Here is a 1,705-nt window from a genome sequence, read left to right on the forward strand (position 1 = left end):
AGTCAAAGCCTCTTATCAAATGTACAATCCTGGACAGGGGCAGAGGGCCCAGGGAGCAATGTAAGCACTGTGAAACTGTTCACAACAGATTAATAAGTAAGCACAAGTAAGCCTATGCTTACCTTACTTAGTGGATAATCCAACCCCGAGGGTGTGTGCGGTTGGCTTTTAAATCAACAGTGCATAAGCTCAGGGGGGACAGGGGGAGACCGAAAACCAAAACCAGTCCCGATTTAGTGAGGGGGTGGTGGGACTTGGGGACTAGAGTTCAGTCCGGGCTCTGCCATGTATTCCCTCGAGTGATATGGGCCCAAAGAGAAATTCGTAAAGGTCTTGGTCGCATCGTGAGTTAGGAGCCGACGCCTCAGCCCAAGTCCCGCAGTTTCCTGACCAGCCGCTCCAAGGCAGGAAGAGCAAAACAGGTACAGTCTCAGAAACCCACGGGGCCGTCTGCCCTGCCCTCGAGATGGGCTTGCATGGAGTCGACAGCAGTGCGTTTGACTGGGCTTCCCCTTGAAGCGTGAGGGGAGATCAGGCGGATCGTGTGCTAGGTCAGGTGCCGCTCTCAGCAAAAGGCCTTGGAGCTGGGACCAGAACACCCTGCCATCGAGCGTGCTGGGCCCTGCTCTCGTCATGGGCATGCTGCCGCCCCCCTGAAGGACTGGCCTGTCCTCAAGGAGCCCTCAACCGTGTGGTACCTGGCTGCATCACCTGGGGCCCCCTTATAGGGTCAAAGGCAATGCTTATCCATCCTTCTCTGCTCCAGGCCTAGCGCTGACTGCACCTCTGGCTTGGTCCATCGAGGCAAAACCCAAACCCAATGAGGCAGCATGAGCACACTGAGCAGAGGGGCACCTCGAGGTGGTCATTCCAGCACAGGAGTAAACCACCCAGACCTGGAGGAAGGGCCAGCTGTGGGGTGTGAGAGGGTGGGGGCAATTGCAAGAGAACGACTGGCTGGACTGGCCAGGTCGGATGGCGAGGATGGAGAGGACTCTTGGTGAACAGTGGGAGGTTGGAGCACAGGCGGTGGGGCCCCGGGTGGATTTTCAGCAGAGCCATCCTTCCACTGGAGCTGTGTTCAGAGGGGCCCCCCAGGAGTCAGTCACATGCAGAAGGGTGGGGCCAGGAAAGCAGGAGGAAGGGCCCGATCAGGTGACAGAACCCTTGGCCAATGTTGAACTCAAGCCCAACCGGCAGGGTGGGACCCTGGAGACGAGGGTCCTCAGACATCCTTCAGGGCTGGGACTAAACTCAACCTCCCACCTCCATCTTTGGCCAAACAACAGGCCTACCAGGGGGACCGTGGACACCAGTGAGGAAGGCAGCCCTGGAGACCCCAAGGACAGCCTTTACCCAAGGACAAAGTTCAAAAGGGTTAGGACCCAAAGGGGGGTGGGGTGAGAATAGAAACCAGAAAAAGAAGAAGGAGGCGGGATCAGCGGTGTTAGGTTGCAGCAATCACACTCAGTGCGTTGCAACAGAAAGCGTAGGGACTGGTGGATGGAAAACCGACCCTTCTATGAACCTTCAACCATTCACCAGAAGAGGCTAAAGCACACTCACACACAACACCCCCCCCCACCCCCAAAAACAACCAAAGAAGGGCCAGCATGATCATGGTGCCCAGCTCCCTCCTTCTCCGCCTGCGGAGCAACACAAGTCCAAGGCTTCTGCCTAGGAGGCACTGGACAAATTGAGGTGG

The sequence above is a fragment of the Echinops telfairi genome, unplaced genomic scaffold (assembly GCF_000313985.2).
Source record: "Echinops telfairi isolate 266 unplaced genomic scaffold, ASM31398v2 ScPeMD7_7400;HRSCAF=8409, whole genome shotgun sequence".
Lineage (NCBI taxonomy): Eukaryota > Metazoa > Chordata > Mammalia > Afrosoricida > Tenrecidae > Echinops > Echinops telfairi.